At 51.9% G+C, this 22558-nt stretch overlaps 1 protein-coding gene across 5 annotated transcripts in view; it reads right to left on the bottom strand.

Moving 5' to 3' along the window:
• The window catches only part of PTPRE (protein tyrosine phosphatase receptor type E), a 179630-nt gene that overhangs the window by 110460 nt on the left and 46612 nt on the right, over nucleotides 1–22558 (bottom strand). Inside the window, exon 1 of one of the 5 annotated variants that reach the window (XM_060404829.1) lies at nucleotides 1601–18893. The exons of the other annotated variants lie outside the window; for them this stretch is intronic. The gene's annotated coding sequence lies outside the window, so the exon portion shown is untranslated. Of the gene's footprint in view, nucleotides 1–1600; nucleotides 18894–22558 lie in introns of those variants that run through there. 5 annotated transcript variants of the gene reach the window in all.

Below are 22558 nucleotides of genomic sequence, written 5' to 3'. Positions count from 1 at the left end.
GAGCCCATCGAGTGCCTCGGTGCCTGTTTGCAGCACCCACAGCCAATAGCCAATCGCAAGAGGCAAGAGGAGTCCCATTTTAAGGATGAGAAGACTGAGGCTCGGCGAGCTCTCCGACCTGTGTCACCCAGAACAGGGAAGAAGGGGTGCTAACCCAGAGATGCTGGGACCACTCTTGGCTGGCCGCCCAGGGGAGGGCAGCCTACACTGTGGCTTCCCCCGGTTGGCTGGTGTTTTCCTTTCTCATCTCCATCCCCCCATCCCCACCAGAAGTCGTCTCTTCTCCAGGGACCACCTTTCCTTTCTTTACATCCCTAGTGTCTGGGGTGCTGCCTGCCAGGAGAAGGACCCACAGAAGACTTTTTGTCCAGGGTGACAGGGATACTGGAGGATTTCTTAAAGCCTCTTCTAACTCTAGAAGGAGCTTCACTGCAGTCTAAGGGCCGGAAAGATCTAGAAACGCCCAGGCTGGCCACACACTTCCTGTGGGGAAAAGCAGTTCTATGGGAGAGGCTGGGCTCACAGAAGCCTGGGCTTCTGACCACACATGTGTGGAAGTCTGTCCCCAGGATGGACAGGGCCAGCCGCTTGGCTTCAGAGAGCAGAGGCAGGGGGATGAGGCCAGCTAGAAGCCCAGGAAAGAGGCTGCACTGAGCGAGGCTGTGGAACAGGGGAAGTCCACCAAGGCCGGGGGGGGGGGGGCAGGGAGGGCAGCCAAGGTCAGGCGGGCGGGCACTCCTCCAGGAAGTGACCCAGCCACAGGGCTGGTCCCGATCGCTCACAAGATATGGAAAGACCCAGTGATGTCACTGTGCATCCAGACCTCGCTCAGAAGAAAGGAAAACAGCACCATCGGGGCTGCTCCATTCAAGGCAAACATGAAGATTATTCTGATCTGTCAAGCTCTGAGCTGGGCAGCCTTTCCAAGCTCAGACAGAAGTCAAAGGTCCTTTCCCTGGGCCTGAAGCATCGTACACATTCCAGTGGTTAGACTGTATGTTGCCGAGGGTGTATCGACAACTTTTCCTTTTAAATTGGCAGTATTGACATGCTTTTCTTTTAAATCAGTGGTGGCATTTTTAAAAATTGGATGTACATTTAAAAATTTGGATGTACATTCAAATTTTATTTTTAAATTTGTATATATGTATTTCTACATGTACAGCGTATCTAAAATGTGAACTTTTAGTCATGGGTTAAAATGTTATAAAACAAGGGCACACAAATAAAAATCTAACACAGGCGATTCGATACTGTAAACTCTGGCCTTGAGGTCACCTTCCAGGAATGATCAGACCCTAGAGTGAAGGGCCTCCATCCTGGTGGTGTTCTCTTGGGCTCTGTGTCCCCCAAAACATCACCTGGTCCCGAAGTGTTGGTCACAGCCCTTGGAAGAACACCAAGTGTCATTTTCTCTCAGTCACGGTGACACTCCAGCACCACGACCAGGATTGTTAATGTGGATGGGGTCCCCCGGGAAGATCCCTACACCTGGGAAAGCAACTGAGACCCCGTGGCATCCACCAAAGGCAGTGGAAATGGAGAAACTCCCCCAAATGACCCATCGCTGCTTTAGCGTCATGTCCAGGGCAGAGCTCACCCTGCTTCCTGGTGCTGATTTGAAGGAGAATAGAGAGACGCCTCTGAATCATCCGCCGCAGATCCTGGCTGATCTCATAACTCTGCCGAGTCTCACAGCTTCCTTGTTTACCTTCCTGGCATCAGCGAAGCTGTGAGTTTCTTTATTTTCTAATGCACGAAAGGAAGGCCGGAAGTTGCTGCTGAACAGGGGAAGTAGCTTCCCTGAACGATGAGCAATTTGGTAGACTCTTCTGCCCACCCTGCAGAAGGGGAAGGAAGGTTCCTAAACCGATGTTGCCAAGGCTGAAAAAAAAATCCATTTTCTCAGGCTCCCATCCTGTCACTCTATGACGGACAAGCTGGCCTTCTAAATATTTGGCAACTTCTAACAATTATCCATGGGCAGCTGCTCAGAAGAAGATCCATGCCTGCTTTCCAAGAGTGTTTTCTGAGGCACAATCCCCTGCCCCCCAAACGCACATCTCTAATTACCCCACAGTTGGGCGTTCCCTCTTTGGATGAGGAAACTATACAAATTGGTAAGCCCAAGACTCCACTTTCGGAAGTACAAACAGCTTCCAGTTTCCGCTCTTCACGTCTGTCTAGGCCATGATCAAACAGATGTTTTTCTTGGTCTAATGAACGTTCAGCAAAGCTCAGAGAAAATGATGTCTCTCTAATATTTAAATACTGAATCAGTGTTTGGAGGTGTCATTTCTTGGAGAGTCAGTTTGAAACGCCCTCACTTGTCACCAGGTGGCTCGAGGCCTGTGAGCAGGCCGCCGACTGTGTGTGATCACCCTAGCCTCCACCATAAATGGCAGCAAGGCACAGATGCCCGGGGCAAAGCCGTGCTCTCCAAGGGGTGGGCCACCACATTAACTCATTCTTCAGGAGGATCATTCTTCCTGTGGACCCAGGATGAAAGGAAACTACCATGTGCTTCTTAATTTAAAAATATCAATTGTTGCTGTTATTTAAAATGTCAGTTACCAGCAATGATATACAATTGGCAAAGGGACGAGGGAAATGTACCACCTGGTTCATATTAAGAGATGTGTTTGGGGGAGAAGGGATCCAGGTATGTGCGTGGCTGAGTCCCTTCACTGTCCACCTGAAACTGTCACATCATTATTAACTGGCTCTATCCCAAAACAAAAGAAAAAGTTTTTTGGTTTTAAAAAAAGGAAAGAAATACATCAACGGAACATAATGGACTCTGAAAATAGATCCCAATAAATATAGTGGTTTATAACAAAAAAAGAGATGCAATTTTATTATTACATAGTAGTAAGTATTGCTAATGATAAAGGCAACAGGCTTCTGCCCTTCAGACTGGCATCAGTAAGAAGAGCCAAAGGTGTTGGGAATCACCGGCCCTGGATTGCTTCCCAGAGCCTGAAGTTCCCGGGGAAGAACCTCAGGACGTGGAGAGGCCACAGAAGTGGTACCCGGACACTCTCCAACTTAGAGGTCTACATCCTACTTCTAAGGCCTCCTACTTCTAAAGCCAAGCTCCCCTTTCAGCAACCCCCTCCAAAAGCCACAATGTGCTTCTCTCAACATTGTCCAGGGTGGAAATTTCTAGAGGCCTTTTCCCCAGAGAAAGTGTGTTTTACTGCCCTCCAGACACACCAAGATCTCCCCGCACCATCCCTTTCCTCATGCTGCTCCCCGACCCAAAAAGCTCCCATCTCCCCCAGACTTGCCAGGGGGTGCTCAAGCCCTGCCCTCTCACCGAAGGCCTCTCATCGAAGCCGTTAGGCTACCTTGGTTTTCTTCCTCCTGCCCCAGGGACACACAGCTGCTCTCTGCTTCACCCTCTGTCTGCACCTTCTTCCTCCAGCCCCATCGTTACATCAACGTGATGCACGAGACAGTGGATGGAGATACGGCCACCCCGGCTGCCGTCCCGGCTGCCCTGTGATGTGGGCGGGTGCAGCCTACAGTTCACAGCTGACAGAAGCAGGATGCAGACACTCACCCCAAATCCACAGTCTGTGGCGAGGTCACTACTTTCTGAACAGAAAACCTTTATCTCTAACTCGAACTTCTTTGTTACATACACAGTTCTGTGCATATACTAGAAATTCAGAAAATACTGGTTGGAAGAATGGATAAGTGCTTTAAACCAGACGTGACTGTTCATTAAGCGTTTACTTATATGCTAGGGTCATGCCAAGCACAGAGTATTTAGAGATTTTCAAAAAGTACGTGGATGGAAGCTCCAGGTGTTTACTCTAAAGGAGTCCAGAGACAGGCTGATCAACAGGTCACTGAAACACTGGGGCGAGCAGGGTCTGATCTGGTGGGTCCAGGGGCTTATGAGAGATGACAGTAGCAGCCCTAAGCCACGTGGGCTGAAGCCAGGTATCTTTCTTTGAGGATCAGATTCCCAGGCGGATGACACAAACAGAGGCTAGGAAGCTGGGTAGCTTGTGGAGCATTCTAAAAGTAGCAAATAATTTGAATCCTGGCTTTGATCTCAGAGCAAGTTGCTTCCCCTTTTTGAGCCTTAGCTTCCTCCCCTGCAAAATAAGGATACACATCCCTACCATGCTGGGCTGATAACTGAGAGACGAACCCCATACAGGACCCCGGACTGAACTCCGTAGATACCCGCGTCACTGAGAAGGATCTGGATCTGTGAGGCAAGCGGGGCATAGGAAGCCGCAGAGGCACTGGTTTGGATTTAGGCTGAAGCTACGGGTGGACTGCAGAAGTCTGCCAGCCTGGAGTCCCTTTCTGCTCTCCTCCAAGGTCACTGTGGTAGCTGCAGAGAGTTACAAAGGCGGGGTTGAGCTGAGTGTGGACGGCGGGTCCCTGATGGTCCAGGTGAGGGGTGGAGGGGTACTCCTGACGTCAGTGGCACTGGGGAGGAGCTGCGGGGAGGTGACTACTTAAAGACCCAGGGGGCAGAGCCCACCAGCCTTGGGGAATGTACGTGAAGAGGAAAGCAAGGGAGGGAGAAATCAAGGTGACCTTGGACTTGGGCGCCTGTGTAGACGTTCACCACTCCTGGAGGTGGGGTGCTTGTCTCAGAGTCGCCAGGGAGTGGTGTGTGCGCAAATCCCACAGACACACAATGTCCCCAAGATTCTGAAAGCAGACATCCACGTCCAAAGAAAGAGAGAGCACCTTTTGGAAATGGTATGATCATTTTTCAGGAACATGATAAAAAGAGCAGAGAAGTTCGTTAGGTATTTCCAAAAAAGACTTTGAAAATCTGTAAACCAGACAACCAAAAGGTCTACGAATCAACCAGTTATTTTGCCCCAGACCCCTCAAACACTTCGTGGTTTCCCCTCTCTTTAACTGGCTGATCTGAACCATCTAAACTAACTATTTTATTAAGAATTTGTGGACAATGCACAGAGAAGAGGCTGGCTTTAAAACAACACGGGGAAAGGGAAGATCTCCCATATTCACTGTGTTGTCTTAAAGAGAAAAAGCTCAATGTCTTCATCTGACAGCGAGCTCGTGATGAAAGGTGAGCTTTGGGGGAATTCATCCGTTGCTGAGCTTCTAACAAAAAAGTCTCCAGGCTTGACATGCGTTGTCGCTGAGGACAAGCCCCGATTTCCACCCCCCGGCCCGCACAGAAGAAGTCCTGTGAACTTGCGATGAATCCCTCCTCCACACGTTAAGAACACTGCGGCATTCATCTGCAAACAAAAATGGCATTATGACACAAATATGTAGCCTCGCATCCGGCAACAATATACTGCCACAGACGTGTCGTGTTTGACTGGCATTCTGTTTCGTCTACCTAGAAAGGTCAGCCCTCCTCTTCCTCGGGGAGGCAGCGCACCCATCGTCCTCAAGGAAAATGGTTTTCTTTCTTTACGACTCAGGGAATCATCCTCCAATGAATGGATCTGAGCTGCTTCTACAGGCAAGCTGTACGTTCCCGAGCACTGGGGCACTGGGGCAAACGTCATGATGTCAGAAGCAGGAAGTGGAATGTGGACCCCAAGGCCCTCCCTGCCTCCCACGTGGCCGGTGGTCTGCCCTGAGGTCCAAGTCCGAGGGAGGGAGGGAGAAGCAGCGCCTTTGCGCCCCAAGTCAGGCCCTGCCCCCTGCCAACATGAGAGGCGGGGTGACCTTCCCAGCTAGGTGACCTCGGGCAGGCCTCTCACCCTCCCTATACTTCCACAGTCTCCGGGCAGGAGATCCCGGACGACCTCAGAGGAAGACCTGACGTCTATAGCATTGTGAGAAGGAGCTTGTATGTGTAAGTGAGGGGGGAGGTCCAGGTAAGGGGCAGCGCAGGACGGGGTTGGGGGGTTCCTGCTGCCCCCCTGGGGGTGGCGGCAGGCTGGGGCCATGTGCACAGGGGTCAGAGGGGCCCTGATATCCCGTCAGCCTCAAGGCTGTACATGCTCACTGCAGGGGCCTCTCTAATCTGCACAATGACCTGGAAGCCAGCTGCGTGGGGTTACGAGGTCAGAAAGAAGTCAAGCCTGAGACCAACCCAGCTGGATTCATGCTCCCCAGCCAGGGGCAGGAAGACCCCCGAACGTTCGGGAATCCTGGTGCTTCAATTCCCCAGGGCCACGAATCACTTCCTGGGAGACGGGCCGTATGCGAGGAGCGGCCCCCTGGACCACAGCTGACAAAGGGATCCTGGCCCAGTCGGCCAGAGATGCCTCCTCAGCCATGGCCCCCTCACGTCCTTAAAAACCACCATCAACCTGATGCACTGCAGCCAAGGACACCACAGAGCCCTCTGCCCGCCTAACCTCAGGTTAGGAACTCAGGTCAGTGATTCGGGAGCAAATTCAGCTCCACTTGATCAACACAGAGCTGGTCTCTGAAAAGGTAAAGCTCTGGGAGTTGGATTTGCCAAAGCTGTGCAGAGCCCAAGGCCAGGCCTGAATGTGGCAGGACCTCAGGGAGAGGACCCTCTCTCCATCCCCTGGCCACCCCAGGAGGTGCCCCTGACTGGCCTGAGCAAGTGCCCACCCTGCTGCCCACATCTTTGGCCAACAGAGAGCTGGGGGTCTCACTCCAGGGCTGCCAAGCCTGTAACAAACCTCCTTCCATTTTTAAACGGGAAACCACAGGTTCCCAGGAGCCTCTGAGAACCACCTCGTGAGACAGACGCACTCAGGGCAGGACTGGACAGGACCCTCCTTCCCAAGGGGTCTTTTCCATCCAAGAGAACTGAAATCACCATGATCGTGAGCACAGTAAGGCTGGGGCCGCCACGCATGGGCCAGTGTACACGCGGCTCCGCTGTGTATCCAGCCCCAGGCAGGCAGCTTCTCCCTGAAGCCTCCGCCTAGAGTGAAGACCGAGGCCAGCCCTCCCCGTGACCAAGGAGGAAACAGAAGCCGAGACTGGGTGACAGCCCTCCGTTTCGGAACAAACCTCACTCTCCACCCGAGTCTGTTACTGTAAGAGCCGTGTTCCCAAAGCTGCCTCACCCCTCGCCTGGGGCCGGATCCCACCTGAGCAGTGGACTCAGCGGCCTGTGCACACGTGGGCGACCCTCTGTGCAAATGTGCCAGCCTCTGCGACCGCCATGGGCATCGGGGTGCGGTGCTCACAAGCAACGAAGCCCCCATCACAGGTTATGTTAAGACCCTCCCTAACACTTCAGTTCCGTGTGACACAGAGGCGGGGCCTCTGCGTGCGGCACAGGACACGGGGGCTGTGCTGCCGTGGGTTAGGACAGGACATACGATTCAGGATAATGACGCCCGGTGACTTTGCTGTGTCACCTGCTTTTATTTTATGTACATTAAACAATTATTTATTTGGCTGCTCTGGGTCTTGGTTGCAGCGTGTGGGATTTAGTTCCCTGACCAGGGATTGAACCCTCCACCCCCCTGCATTGGAAGCGTGGACTCTTAGCCCCTGGACTACCAGGGAAGTCCCCGTGTCAACTAACTTTAATGGCATAGAAACCAATCTATCCAACTACTGGCCCTAGGTAAATTTCACCTGGGGAATGGGCTATTTTTAAATGACTAACCATTCATAACTAAAATGAAATGATCTTTTCCCCATGGGGCTTCCCAGGTTAGCTCAAATGGTAAAGAATCTGCCTGTGATGCCAGAGACATGGGTTTGATACCTGGGTCAGGAAGATCCCCTGGAGGTGGGTATGGCAACCCACTGCAGTATTTCTGCCTGGAGAATCCCATGGACAGAGGAGCCGGGCGGGCTACAGTCCACGGGGTCACAAAGAGTCGGACATGACTGGCAAATGACTTGAGTAGGAATACTATCCACCTAAACTCTCTCAATCTTGATGTTGAGGGAAACATCAAGTTATTTCATTTGTGAATGCAGCTGTAATGGAAAATTTAGAATACGTTAGTGAACTTTGTATGTTGTTGGATTACTGAAAAAAATTGTCTACGTTTTCAAGCTTCAGAGTTTAGAATAATAATTTTTTAAAAAATAGGAGTCTGTAGGCTCTTCCCATCTGTGACTGCAACATGTAATCAGTTGACCAGCCGATTGTTTCTTGAATGCCTACTATGTTGTCCTGGAGCAGGAAATGGCAACCCACTCCAGTATTCTTGCCTAGAAAATCCTGCAGACAGAGGAGCCTGGCAGGCTATAGTCCATGGGGTCACAAAGAGTCAGACATGACTGAGCACGCACGCACGCAAGCACTCCACTACGCTAAAGCATTTGACGAGGTGCTTTGGGCTACATAGAACAGTGCCACAGATGAGCTGTCAACAGTGGTGAGGGAGGATCCTCCCATCCTTCCCCCCACCCCCGACTCCAGGCAGCAGCCAGGGAGGACAGGCAGCTGCCTCTCAGGACAGGAATCTGAACTCTGGTCCTGGGCGGGTGGAGGGCAGGAGGAGGGCAGTCTAGTCCCGTACCTCTGATTCCAGCCAGTTCTGCGAACGCAGACCTTTCACCTGCAAAGCTGCGGTTACAGTGAGAGGACCCAACCCGCCCCCTCCCACCGCTGCCTTTCCCTGGCTTGGCGGGCTTTGAGGGCTGTGGTGCTCTCTGAGCCCTGAAGGCCCTGGAAGGACAGTCCCCAGGATCCGCACAGTGCAATGGCCTCTACCTTTCCCAGCCCCTCACCTATGATTCTCCAGGTCCAAAGTGTATGGTGGGCTCCACTGTGGGCCAGGGAAACCCCTTGGTTACCCACCATTCTGTGTGTGTACGTAAGTTCCTCTAGGGAAGAGAAAGAAAACAACTCAACTGCTATGATGCGGGCAAATGAATTCTCGTGTTTCCAGGCAGGGGAGGGGAGACACCCATGCTTCCTTCTGCAAGGCTCCTGACCCTGGATCTGGGGCCCTTGAGGCTGGGCAGTGGAGCCCACTGTAGGCATCAGCATGTCCCTGAATGCTGAGGACCGTGGCAGCCTCTCACTCTGGTCCTGACCAACCAGATTCTACAGATCCCAGCGCAATCAGCTTCTCTACAGATGCCGAAGCCACGGGACCACCGGCCGTGGGTGTGCATGTCACCTCCTCACCCGCACAGCGACCCTGGAAGGCTCAAGAGCACTGGGTGAACCCAGGGCTCCTCTTGTTCCTCCAGACTATATAACCTTTCATTTACGCTATCCTTAGAAGATTCCACTAGAAAGAGAAGGTGAAAGAAATGAAAAAAAAAAACACCCAGAATTTACTGAATCCGATGCCAAGGTATTAGCTTTCCATCCTTAATTCAGTACAGCATCCTCAGGTCTGTAATTTTTTAAGGTAAGGGATTAATCCATGCTGCGGAGACAGGAAAGGGATTTCTCCACCTTCTGGGAGGGGGAGGGGTGGGCAGGGGAAATCACTGTTGCAAACGCTCAACTGAATGACTCAGGATTTCAAAATAAAGTCCTCACAGAATCCAGCACCAGGAAAGTGTTGACGTTTCCTGAAAAACCAGGACTCTCTTTTAATCGTGCTGGAACAATCAATACACGCCATTGTGTTTCCGTTTTCTGCCAGGTCAGCCAGGAAGCTTAGGACTGGATTTAAGGCACAATTACAATCACGTCTTATCTCCAGGGAAAGGGAGCTGGCATCTGTGGAATGCCTTACTTGTACAGGGCACTTCCAACCAGATATTTTTAATTGAACGCTCGCAATCGCCTGGTTATTATTCCAGCTCACGGAGTAGAACAGCAGAGTTAACTCACCAGACCCAAACCCGCCCAAATCATGAACCACCCTCACACTGTGCAGCCTCTTGTCCCTCTGGCGTCCCGGAAACTGCTCGGCAGTAAAGAGCACAGGTTATCAAGACGTCACTATGGTAACTCCGTCCTGGGAATGATGGGTGCTTCCGGCCCTGGGCTCTGACTCACAGTTCCATGGTTCTGAGGTGGCCTTGAGGTGGCCGGGATGAGTGAGCACTTTATTGGGTAGACCACAGGCTAGGCAGGGTCCGTCCAGATAGCTGTGCCTTCGCTGGATGTCAGGCCCTGGGTGGCAGCCCCGTAAGACGATGCCTCTCCGCTTCCCCCTCCATCTCTCACTAGCGGCTGCCACTCTCCTTCATCCCCACTGGCCTTCTCCAGCCCAGAGCACAGATGACTTCAGTGTCCTGGAGATCTCCCAGCAACACAGAACCCAAAGCACTCTGCTGCACTCGTAGTTAAGCTGAACGGTAAAGGGTCGATTCCCATAGCAGTGATGCCTTCCCTGAACCCACACAGTGTGTCACTGGTCATCTAGTGAGAACTGGCCACTAAGATGACAACTCTGTGACCTACACAGGGACACCAGCACCCGTAAGGACCAACTGGGATGCAGTTGAAGCCAAGCCACAGAGATTCACCGAGAATCTGCACAATGCCTTGCGCATCATGGGTGCTCATAAAACTCGGGGTAAAAGGTGGCACACACTCTCTGATTCCGTTTATATAAAGTTCAAAAGCAGATTGAACGAAGGCAAGGAGCAGAAGAGGGGAGAGGGGTTTCCCTGGAAGGTGAGGTGGGAAAAAGCAGCAGGAGGCTTGCATGGGGGCAGGGTCTGTCCTGTCCCCTGGCCAGGCTGGTTACCCAGGGGCTCACTCTATGAAAATCCAAGGTTCCGTGCATTCCTCCCAACTTGTGTGTTCAGTTCTGTAGGTATGATTTAATTTGATCTGCTATTTCAGATCACTGCTAGTATTACTTTTTGCCCTGTATAAACAAACAAATCAATTAACAAGTGTGGCTCAAAACATCAATTTGCAAATACAGTCAACTGAAAAATGTTCTCACTCTATCTGCACCTCGCTCAACAGGGGGACAGATGACCCTCAGCACTGAGAGACTTAAAGCGTTGAAGGGCACAGGACCCCTGGCCTGACTGTGCCCCAGGCGTTTGCTTGTTTGACATCAGAAGCCTGATTTCTTAGACAGCAAGCTTATTTACCTTTAGTCATGAACTTTATTTGAAATGACTTTGGATTCTTACCGTATTTGTGTTTACTTTGTTTTTATCTCTTTCTAACTTTAACCTTTTTACTTTGCACTGGGGATGTTCAGTCTCCCAGTCATGTCTGACTCTTTGCAGCTCCAAGGCCTCCCTGTCTCCCACCATCTCCCAGAGTTTGCCCAAGCTCATGTCCCTTGCATCAATGATGCCATCCAGCCATCTCATCCTCTGATGCCCTCTTCTCCTTCTGACCTCAATCTTTCCCAGCATCAGGGGCTTCTCCAATGAGTCGCTCTTTGAGTCAGATAACCAAAATACTGGAGTTTCAGCTTCAGTATCAGTCCCTCCAACAAATATTCAGGGTTGATTACCCTCACGATTAACTGGTTTGATCTCCTTGATGTCCAAGGCACTCTCAAGAGTCTTCTCCAGCACCACAGTTTGCAGACATCAATTCTTTGGCTTTCTGCCTTCTTTACGGTCCAGCTCTCACAGTCTTACATGACCACTGGCAAGACCATAGCCTTGACTATATGGACCTTTGTTGGCAGAGTAATATCCCTGCTTTTCAACACACTGTCTAGGTTTGTCATAGCTTTCCTGCCAAGAAGCAAGCGTCTTCTGATTTCACGGCTGCAGTCACCATCAGCAGTGAGCTTGGAGCCTGAGGAGAGGGAATCTGTCCCTACTTCCTCCTTTCCCCCGTCTATTTGCCATGAAGTGATGGGACCAGATGCCATGATCTTAGTTTTTTAATATTTAGTTTTAAGCCAGTTCTTTATTTGAAATGACTTTTTGACTTTTACTGCATCTGTTTTTATCTTGTTTTAATTTTTTTCTACCTTTAAACTTTTTATTTTGCATTGGGGTACAGCCCATTAACAACGTTGTAATTTGCAGGTGAACAGTGAAGGGACTGCGCCATACATATACACGTATCCGTTCTCCTCCAAACTCCCTTCCCATCCAGGCTGCCACACACGACTGAGCAGAAGTCCATGTGCTCTACAGTAATTCCTTGTTGGTGATCCATTTTGAATATAGCCGTGTAGTGTGTACATGACCTTCCCAGACTCCCTGACTATGCCTTCTCCCCGGCAACAGTACATTTGTTTTCTTAGTCTGTGAGTTCCTTTCTGTTTGGCAAGTAAGTTCACTTGTAGGGATAGGAATCTCCAACTTGAATGCAAATCTTTATGATGTTGATCTTGACCTTGACCTTGACCCTTCAGTGGTGGGAGAGATTGCCTCTTAGGGGCTGCCTGGGTGCTCTGGTCAAAGCACCTGGATTCGGATGCCTCCTCCTGCCAGGGGAGGAGCCAGGACAGCTAGCCTCCCCTTTCTGAGCTGTGGGGTTTCCATTTACAAAACGAGGGGAGTTCCCTTTGTCCTGGGGAGGCGGGTGGGGGGACCGACTAGCCCAGCTTTGCCTGGCGCTTTCTGGTTCTACATTCAAAATCCTGTGTGCTTAGTTGCTCAGTCGTGTCTGACTTTTTGCAACCCCAAGGACTGTAGCCCACCAGCTTCCTTTGTCCATGGGATTTCTCAGACAAGACTGCTGGAATGGGTTGCCATTTCCTTCTGTAGGGGATCTTCTTGACCCAGGGATTAAACCCACGTCTCTTATGTCTCCTGCAATGCAGGCAGATTCTTTACCACCAGAGCCACCTGGGAAGTCCACACTGAAAATCCTAGGGGCCTGTAAACCCCTCAGTTCAGTTCAGTTCAGTCAGTCGTGTCTGACTCTTTTCAACCCCATGGACTGCAGCATGCCAGGCCTCCCTGTCCATCACCAACTCCCAGAGTTTACTCAAACTCATGTCCATCGAGTCGGTGATGCCATCCAACCATCTCATCCTCTGTCATTCCCTTCTCCTCCTGCCCTCAATCTTTCCCAGCATCAGGGTCTTTTCCGATGAGCCAGCTCTTTGCATCAGGTGGCCAAAGTATTGGAGTTTCAGCTTCAGCATCAGTCCTTCCAATGAATATTCAGGACTGATTCCTATAGGATTGACTGGTTGGATCTCCCTGCAGTCCAAGGGACTCTCAAGAATCTTCTCCAACACCACAGTTCAAAAGCATCAATTCTTTGGCACTCAGCTTTCTTTATAGACCAACTCTCACATCCATACACGTTTACTGGAAAAACCCCTCACTCGCCGGCAAACTGAGTGGCTGGTCACCGGGTGGGAACGTGGGATGTGACAGGGAACATTTGTATTGGACCTTCTGTGTATGGGGTCTGGCATAGGCCGTGAGCTCAATAAACACAGACTGTTTATCATTACCAGGCCCACAGCCTTCTCCCGAAAGCCTCCCTCTCTGTGTGCTTCGACTAGCGCGTCTGTTGACACATCATACCCAAGACATCTCCCCTAGACCTCCCTCCCCTTCAGTTTCCTGACCCTCTTTAAAACAGAAACACACACACCCGTTCACGAGAACTAGAAGGTTCATTATAGTGCGTTCACTCAGAATGTGCGTGTCCAGAGGGGAGCGGATGCTGGCCAGAGATAGTGAACCCCACTGACAAGGAGGCAGTGCCTGGCCCGCTGAGCTCCTAGTGTTAAAATGAGGATGAAAGCCCGTCCACATCCTCAAGCAGCTGGATGCCGTGTGAAGATCTGGCGTGCCTGCTTAGTGCCCCGTTCAGTGAGTGTGGGAGCTGGTACTGCACGCAGCGTGGAGACCGGCGACCATCAGAGGCAGCTGGGGGCTGGGGAACCTCGGCACTAGGTCAGGATCAGGGTCAGGAGGGCAAAGGCGCCGGTGAGACACAGAGGAGACCTCAGCGCTCAGGGCTGTGGTCCACGGCCTGTGTGCAAGGTCAGACACAGTCCTGACCCTGAGCTGGCCAAGGTCTGAACAGCAGGAACCAGACAGAGATAAGGTTCCTGGGCTCAGACCCTCACTGTATCCGATGAAGATTTCCCCTGCTCAGCTCAAATTATGCTAGTTTTTTCATCTAATGTCTGGCCACTAAAATACTTGGACACTTGTGTTTTAATATAAACTGTAAGAGGAATACAAAAGGAAACTGGTTATGTGTTTACGTTTACAAAGAGCAAAAGAAAATAAATCATGGCTTCTTCCTAATGTACGGAAATGGAGACATGTTTGATCAGGGTCTGTCTCTTACCTTCTACCGCAAATACCTGGGGAAGAAAGGAAAGGAGATGGTTTATAACAGAAAAACTCCTGGCGGAGTGGACGAACTCAATCCATGCTTTTTTTTTTTTTTTTCACATTTCCACGGGGATGCAAATCAATTTAAGTACTTAAAATAGCCACAGAAAGGAGGGGGGGAGACCAACCTCTATTAGTTACCATGGGAATTACTAATAGAAGCACTTCTTTTGTCTTTTCAAGATCCTTGCCATTCCTGTGACATTTAGAATGATAAAATTAAGGGAACCAGCATCTATTTCCTGCCGTTTGATGATTATAAAAATATCATTATGGAAGTTCCAATTGAAGAAGCTTCTTCGGAAGTAAAACTCACTTATTGCAGTGACATACTTATTAAGGAAATCCACCTTGGACAGAATTTTTCAAGTAGAGTCTAGAATCTTCAGAGGGTTATGAGATTTGGGAAAAGAGTCATTTAAAGCCCAAATGCTTCCAGGGCATTTCAGTGGGAGAATACATGAAAGGCCGGTTGGCTGGACCCTGTCACTCACCCAGATCACAGCTTCCTGCCAGAGAACCCCTCCGAAAAATGCCAATATCTACAAGAGTGCTGCTGAGCCCGGGGTTCTGAAAACCAGACATCTGACCACGAGTGCTTCTTGAAAATGAAACTCTTGATGGCATTCATTAGGACAGTGCCTTTGGGGTTTGTTTTTTAAATCATTACTTGCACAGGGTCTGCAGTCCCAAAAATAATACTCCCGAACGTTACCAACCTGCATCTTCACGGGATGGACAGCCCTGTAACACCAACACCCTTGGAATATGAGATTGGTTGCTGAGGCACTTGGGTTTAGGAATAAAAATGTAAATCTGTCCCTTAAAATTGAGAACTGTTTACTATTAGACTCAGGCTGAAAAAATGGAATGAAGAACTTTGCTAATCCTTGTAGGTGGCTAGACTTACCATCTATGAAAATAGATTCTTAAAAGTTTAAATTTAATAAACAGAAAGGATATCCTGGCAGCCAGGAGTATGCAACGAACTGCAATTACCCTGGGTTCAACTTCAAATGCAATTAGCTTTGCAAGGAGTGGTCTGGACAGGAAAGAGGTTGGATACATAAGAAGGAAGGCTTAAGGCCTGGGCCCGGTACTAACCCTGATCCTTGCTTTAAGAAAATAAGACTGATCCCCTGAAACAAAGGATGAGCAGTAAGAGAGATGGTTTCCAAGAGAGAGAAACCACCTTTCCATATCGGCACAGAGGGCAAGGCAGCTTGGGCATGGGGGTCAGAGGCCCTCGGCTGGGAGCAGATGCCCCTTCCTTCCTCTTGCAGAGAAGCCAGGGCCCAGGATCCGGGCTTTCCCAGAAGGTGAGCATGCCCTGTGGTCTCAGACTGCTGGAGAGCACCCCAGCCCAGCAGCTTCTGCACACACTCGCTCTCACATGCACATACAGAGACACACACACAGAAACACAGACGCACACAGACACACAGTTACACACATACACAGACCCCTCCCCACACATACACACATACACACACATACACACATATATAGACACGCAGACACAAACATACACAGACTCACATACACAGAGACACACACACATACACACAAACACATAGACATACACATACACACACACAGAATGCACATATACACACAGGCACATATACACAGATACACACAAACACACAGACATACATACACACACAGACACACAGACCCATGGACACACACATACACACACAGACACACACAGAGACACACACAGACCCACAGACACAGACACACAGACACACCCACACATACAAACACAGACACACACACACAGACACACACACAGTCACACACATACACAGACCTCCCCACACACAGACACACACATGCACACATACACACATAGACAGACACACACAGAGACACACACATACACACAGACACACAAATACACACCTGCACAGACACAGAGACACAGACAGACACACACACAGATACACACATTCAAACACACAAACATACAGACACACAGACACACAAATACACATATACAGACACACAGACACACCCACACAGACACAAGCACATATACAAACACAAACACACACACAAACACACAGACACACACACACAGTCACACACATACACAGACCTCCCCACACACAGACACACACATATACAGAGACACAGACACACACACACACACACACAGGCACATACACTGCGCTTCTAGGAGAGGCAGGAGGAGACCTCTCCAGGGTTGGAAATGCTTCTCTCGCCCACTTTGGACTTGTCAACTCCACTGTCACACAAGTGATGCAAAGACCCTTCCTTAGTTATCAAACACAAAGTGCGCTCACGTATGAAACCTCTTCTATGTGCTGGGCCCTTTGCCAACAACAGTCCATATAGCCAAAGGTATGGTTTCTCCAGTAGTCATGTACACGTGTGAGAGTTGGACCGAAAAGAAGGCTGAACACCGAAGAACTAATGCTTTCCAACTGTGGTGTTGGAGAAGACTCTTGAGAGTCCCTTGGATGGCAAGGAGATCCAACCAGTTAATCCTAAAGGAAATCAGTCCTGAATATTCATTGGAAGGACTGATGCTGAAGCTGAAGCTCCAATACTTTGCCACCTGATGCAAAGAGCCGACTCATCGGAAAAGACCCCGATGCTGGGAAAGATTGAGGGCAGGAGGAGAAGGGAGCAACAGAGGATGAGATGGTTGGACGGCATCACCGACTCAATGGCCATGAGTCTGAATAAACTCCGGGAGATAGTGAGGGACAGGGGAGCCTGGCCTGCTGCAGGCCATGGGGTTGCAAAGAGTCGGGCACGACTGAGCAACTGAGCAACAACTGAAGATGCCAGCCCAGTATCGCTGGGCCGACACAGAGGCACCCCTGGCTCTCAGGCAGCTCCCAGGGCGGGGAAGACAGGCAGCAATCATGAATTCACACCAGCAAACAGCTCTTTGAGAGGATGCAACCTGACCCAGACTAGTAGTCAGTGAAGCCTCCTGTAGGAAGTGACTCTGCCTGAGAGCTGAAAGGAGGCATGGAGGTTAAGTAGATGGGAGGGTGGTGGGAGAGAGCACTCCAGACAGCTCACACAACCAGCGTGCGGGGAAAGGGCCCACACCTCCGGCCTCGGCTGCATCTGCTGGTCACAGCCCTCCTGGGGTAGGAGGCAGACCCGGGTATCTGGGTTATCTGCACTTCGACATGCCTGGGGCGGGGTGGGGCCTAACTGCCATCTCAGCGGCTGTCTGCCACGGACCCCTTTCCTCCAGTGCACGCCTCCTCCAGCCTCAGCCAAGCTTTCTCGGCCCACGCCTGCCCAGTCAAGGTCTCTGGACCCACGTTTCTACTTCCACAGAGGAATCTGCAGGTGCCCTGACTAGGCAGCACAAAGATCCCAGCCCTGGCTCCTGTGGAGGCACATCCCTTCCTGTCCACCTGGCCGCTGCCTTAGCCTGCAGGTTCTCCGCTTTGGCAAGATGACGTCTTGGACCAGAAAACCCTGTGTCCTGGCATCACCAGATGTTTGGTAGTGTCCCTGCCCCCTACCCACTAAACACCAGCAACGTCCCTCCCCCCACCTTCCCCGTCAGGACAATCAAACGCGTCTCCAGCCAGTGATGGCAGGGGAGGGTGCAAAATCCCCCACAGTGAGAACCACCGCCATGGGCCACTCTCCTGACCCCACAGGGCACCCTCGGCCTTACGCCCCGCCCGTGAGGATGCTGAAAGCCCCCCGATCTCCACCACCTCCGGTCTCAGTTCAGCTCTGGCTGCCCTGGTATGCATTTCACATTTAACACACGTCTGTCTGTGTGATGAATGGACTCCTGTAATAGAGTCCCAAACACTCTCACAAGTCTCATCTCCTCTTGCCCATCTGCTGTCTTCTAAAGCGCAGAGCTGACCACACCGTGACCTTGCTCTAAAACATTCTCTGGCTCCCCACAGATGTTACGAGTTATCAGACTGGTCGACGACTTTTCCAAACCATCTCTGACTCATCTCCACATTTACCTTGTTGCTGCAACCCCATGGACTGCAGCACGGACTCTAGGCTTCCCTGTCCTTCACTGTCTCCTGGAGTTTGCTCAAACTCATGTCCATTGAGTTGGTGATGCCATCCAACCATCTCATTCTCTGCCATACCCTTCTCCTTTGGCCTTCAATCTTTCCTAGCATCAGGGCGTTTTCCAGTGAGTCAGCTCTTCGCATCAGGTGGCCAACCTGGAGAAGAGACTGGCAAACCTCTCTGGGGTTCTCGCTATGAGAACCCCATGAACAGTATGTTTGCCTTGAAATGACCTTAAACCAAATGATTGCTTTTTCACAAATACCCTTTGCATCATTTTCAATGGTAAATGCTTGAGATCCCAGAAAGCTTGGGCATTGCCCTGGAACGCACCGATGGGAGAATGGGACAGGGTGTAGAGACTCTCCAGAGTAAAGCTTTGATGTCCTTTTGAGGCCAAGAAGATAAGCCTTCATCTGTGGCACTGATCACAGTGATGAAAGTGTCACCCATCCTAATCAGCCAGGGAAGGGAAACACTAGCCGAGAACGCTCTCTGTCTGGACCTATTTATTAAAGTGGTCTAGGATCCCAGAGGCTTGACCCAGAGAGCAGACTGCAGGCAAAAAAATCAACCTTCTTGACAGCAAGCATCATCAGTCTCTTGGGGCCAGTGGGATGAGCCGTCAGAGGGCTTCTTGGGATGAGGTTCATTCCTCCTCCCCCCACCCCCCACCCCTCGTAGAGTGGGCGGGGTCCTAACCCCGAGCACATACCCTCCCCGGCGCTGCTGATGGGCGGGGATCCCAGAGACTGCCTGCTGCGTCTGCTTCAGGGCACCCAGTTTCCCCCATAAACACTGAACTGGCATTTGACTGCGGCTGATTAAAGACGCAGGGGTCCCGTCCCGACAGTGAGCTGACCGGGCAGGGGACGTGGCGGTGCCCGAGAGAACCTGGAGGGGCGTCTGCAGGCCCGGCCGGTCCCCAGCCCTGCACGCGTTGCGCATCAGGCGCACTGCCCCTGCCCTCCGCATCAGAGCAGGCTCTGTTCCCCGGGGCAGAGCAGCTGCGGAGGGGGGTGGGGACCCGCTCTGGCCTGGACTCACTGTCAGGTGAGCAGGGCTGAGCCAACTGACCCTTGGGCCCAGGCTCCCTGGCTGGCCTCTTGGCACCCTGAGAGTTCTGAGAAAGAAACCAGGACCAGGCTCCACCTTCCTGTGTGCACAGGGGTGGTTCCCCGGGGCATCCCTCCCCTGGTGGGGGCCAGAGCCTTGTGTCCCATGTGGCCAGACTTCCCTCGACCCCTGGGGCTGGGCGAGGAGGAAGGACAGCTTGTTTACTGCGCTTCCCTGTCGTTACCCTAAACTTACAGGAAAGGAAGACGGTGAAGGCTTATTGTCCAATGAAATTAAACAACCCAGGAGTACATGAAGGACAGTTCGGGTCCCTCTCCCAGCCCCCAGTGCAAGCGTCTCCTGGGCGGTCACTGTATGCCGGGCAGCGCGCGGGGCGTGTTTCCTGCTTTCTTTCACTCACCCATTCATTCATTCCGCAGTCACCTGCCAAGTACAAGCACTCAGCGATCGACCTGCCCTGCCCGGGGACAGTGTGGGAGCAAGAGGGTCCCGGTCCTGCTCAGTGTGGTTCACCATCACGTGTGTCTGTGTGTGGACAGGGACGAATGATGATGTTAACACACAATGGCATACGTGACAGGGATGAAGGGATGAAGCTGGTGGGGGCAGTCACACGGCTGTAAAGGGCAGCCTCCTGATGAAGGGGCGCCCGCCATAGTCAAGAGGCCTCCACCCCGGGCGCCCCCTCTGTTCACTCTCAGGTGCCAGGCCCCGGGCCCTGCAGCCTCCTGGGAGAGCCCCCATCTCTGTTGGGTCAGTGTCCTGTCGCACTGTCCCCAGTCCTGGGCAGAAAAAAAGGAGGCGTCTTCCCGCAGGGAAGTGCCAAGGCTGCCATTGGCCTTTACCAAGACCTCCTTCCAAACACCGCCTCCTGGCACCCCAGCCCCGAAAAGAGGGCTCTAAGGAAGCATTTTCAATTCTCCACCACCAGGCGCCTTACAGACAGCTCCCCAACAAGCCCACACTGTTCTGGCTCCCCTCCTGCTAACCCAGCTCCCAAAAGAGGAGGCTGTCACCACTCATGGTATGAAATAATTAGGCTGCAGCTGGGATATCTTGCTGAATGTCTAATCGTTTTCATTTGTGGGAGCTTGAAAACGAGCACTTATATGCCCCGGAGAAGGCCATATGCACGCGGGACACGTGGGGAAGAGCAAAGGCTGCCTGAGACCCGGGGCTCGGCCTGGACCGCGGCGTCTCTGGCATCGTGTGAATGAGCACTCACAGCCAACGGGAGGCGGTGGGGACCACCTGCTTCCGGGTAAGAAAAAGCCTCACATTTGGGGGTTCATAAATTCTAGGAAGGCCTGGGTGATGGCAGATTCACACTCAGTCAGTTAGGGGTCCCAACAGGACTCGGGTCCACTCTTGGCTCCAGGGACACAGCTATGTGGTGAAAAGGTGTGTGTGTGTGTCTGCGTGTGTGTGTGTGTGTGTGTCTGTGTGTCTGTGTGTCTGTGCGTCCCCAGGAGATCAAGGTCAGAGGAGATCAGATGAGACTAGACCCCAGGGAGACTGGAACTAGATGCAAATGAGCAAGAAGGGATCCTAAGAGGCCTAAGTCACAGCAGAGATGTCATCCTAGGGCCCAAGACCAGCAGAAGGTGGTATCACTGACTCCATGGACATGAGTCTGAGCAAACTCCAGGAGACAGTGAAGGACAGGGAAGGCTGCAGGCCACGGGGTCGCGAAGAGTCAGACACGACTTAGTGGCTGAACAACAACAACGAAGAAGTCTTGGCTTAGGAAACAGAAGAGGCTTTCCTCTCTGTGGTCCTTCTTGAACTGTTCTGTCTCTCTGAAATCCAGCCCAGCGCCCGTTTACTCCGTGTCTGCTCGATGCAGAGGCCAGTGTAGACGCTGCAGGTGGGGGAGGTCCACTCTCCCGTGGACATCCCACGTCACCCTTCTAAGGTCCCTTCAGATGCTACCACCTGATCATTGAGGACCAGGCACCCTGAGTCCACCAGGCACGGGGCAGGCCAGGAAGCCTGGCTGCACCGGGGAAGGGGGTCTCCGTTCTGACCAGCTCTGCCACGCCCTCACGCCCCTTGAACTCTGACCACTTCCCATCTTCTAGAGTAACACTCTGCACACCATTCTAGCTTCCCAGGCGACTGTATTCTCCGTGAGGACAGGTGCGGTGCACTCGCTGCAGCTCTGAGGAGAACCCCAATACAGCTCCACTCACATGACTTCAGAAGTACATGGGCTTCGCCGGCGGTCTGCCAAGCCTTGTGCTAGGAGCTTTGTAACACCGTCCCATGTATCCTCACAAGCGGCCTGCACGGTTGGTATTATTTGCATTTTGCAAGTGGGATAGCGCTTCCCAGGTGCCGCTGGTGGTAAAGAGCCCACCCATCTATGCAGGCAGACTTGACAGGCATGGGTTCGGTCCCTGGATTGGGAAGACCCCCTGGAGGAGGGCATGGCAGCCCACTCTGGTATTCTTGCCTAGAGAATCCTACGCACAGAGGAGCCTGGCGGGCTACAGTCCATGGGGCCGCACAGAGTTGGACACGACTGAAGCAACTTAGCATGCACACAGAAGTGAGATAAGGAGGACTAAGGGCTTCCCAAGAGCCGACTCATTGGAAAAGACCCTGATGCTGGGGAAGATTGAGGGCAGGAGGAGAAGGGGACGACAGAGGGTGAGATGGCTGGGTCGCATTGCCGACTCGGTGGACAGGAGTTTGAGCAAGCTCCAGGAGACAGTGAAGGACAGGGAGGCCTGGCGTGCTGCAGTCCATGGGGTCACAAAGAGTGAGATACGACCTAGTGACCTAACAGCACCACCAACAAGGTGGCACTAGCGGTAAGGAATCCGCCTGCCGATGCAGGGGACATGAGACTCGGGTTCGCTCCCTGGGTCGGGAAGATCCCCTGGAGCAGGAAATTGCAATCCACTCCGATACTCTTGCCGGGAGAATCCCATGGACAGAGGAGCCTGGCAGGCTACAGTCCATGGGACTGCAAACAGTCAGACCCGACTGAGTGCCTGAGCAGACAGGACATTAGGTTGACTGAGCAAGACAAGAGTGAGCAGACAGGACAAGACACTGGAGAGGCGAGGAGGCAGCCCTAAGTCTCCCTGCCGGCAAGTGGCTGAGCCAGCGTCAGCCCCGGCGGGTCTGGCTCCAGCCATGTCCCGAGCACTTCAGAGTCCCAAGCACTTCACAGTCCCAAGCACTATGAAGAACGTGCTTAAAGCGATTTGAACAGCCTACTGTTTCCCAACAACGGACTTACACTTCTGACTTGCCTGGTGATCCTTTTCTTTGCCTTCAGGAAGACTGCCTTCTATCAAGCTAATTTCAGTGG

Source organism: Ovis aries, chromosome 22 (genome assembly GCF_016772045.2).
Source record: "Ovis aries strain OAR_USU_Benz2616 breed Rambouillet chromosome 22, ARS-UI_Ramb_v3.0, whole genome shotgun sequence".
Lineage (NCBI taxonomy): Eukaryota > Metazoa > Chordata > Mammalia > Artiodactyla > Bovidae > Ovis > Ovis aries.
The sequence above is the reverse complement of the archived record's forward strand: the minus strand, read 5'-3'. Positions and strand labels throughout refer to the sequence as shown.